The following is a 1,129-nucleotide window of genomic DNA, read 5'->3' as shown; positions in this document are numbered from 1 at the left end:
AATAAAATCTCCCCAAGTAGGATTCGAACCTACGACCAGTCAGTTAACAGCCGACCGCTCTACCACTGAGCTACTGAGGAACAAGGGGGGATTCGACCTCCTAGAGTTCAACTCCCGCTCTCAACCCATGAACAATATGAGTCCGAAGCTTCTTTCGTAACTCCCATAATTTCTTCGTAGTGGCTCCGTTCCATGCCTCATTTCATAGGGAAGCCCAAAGTGGCTCTATTTCATTCTATTTCACTTCCTAGCACTTCCTATCATTTAATATCCATCCCTTTGGTCTTATTGACATAAGAGATGTCATTTATAGTCTATCTCTTTCTATATATGGAAAGTCAAGAAATTCTCATCGAAACATCGAGAAATTGTGCATATAGAAAACTCTAAAGAAAGAAAAAAAGGAGACCCATGCCATGATTTTCAAATCTTTTCTATTTAGTAGTCTAAGTTTCTCGATGAGGATAATTAATTCGGTCGTTGTGGTCGGACTCTATTATGGATTTCTGACTACATTCTCCATAGGTCCCTCTTAGATCTTCTTTCTCCAATCTTGGATTAGGGAAGAAGGAGATATTCGCGACTACTGGCGATTTCATTATGGGGCAGCTCATGATCTTCATATCGATCTATTATCCACCTCTGTATCTATTCTTTCTTAGCTAAACAGGTGGAAGATCTATCCAATTTGGTTATATTATATCATGGACTCGAAAAACGGATCTGAATTTGACTGAAATGCACGATCTTCACAGGTATCACTTTTCACGATACCTAAAAGGTGGAATAGCGATTTTCGAACCATTTCCTATAAGAGAATGGTTTCCATTACTTTGAGAAATGGATTCTTATATCAAACTATAGCTATTGCATTAAAGAAGAAAAGAAACTAATAGAAGTCGAAGACGCGGAATGATAGTGAATAGAGAGAAAGATTCTTCTGATTTTCTTGTTTCTATCTACTAGACGCCGTAGAGAATTGAGAATTTTCATGTCTTTCAATTCTCGTACTCGTAATTGGAAAGTTATGGAAGGAGACCCATCATTTTGCAATGAAAACAACATATAAAACTCTGGACAATTTCGAAATCAGGCCAAGCGTCTTAATACATATGCAAAAAAATTCATT

Source organism: Triticum urartu, unplaced genomic scaffold (assembly GCF_056163025.1).
Source record: "Triticum urartu cultivar PI428250 unplaced genomic scaffold, HENAU_Tu73 scaffold1, whole genome shotgun sequence".
NCBI lineage: Eukaryota > Viridiplantae > Streptophyta > Magnoliopsida > Poales > Poaceae > Triticum > Triticum urartu.
The sequence above is the reverse complement of the archived record's forward strand: the minus strand, read 5'-3'. Positions refer to the sequence as shown.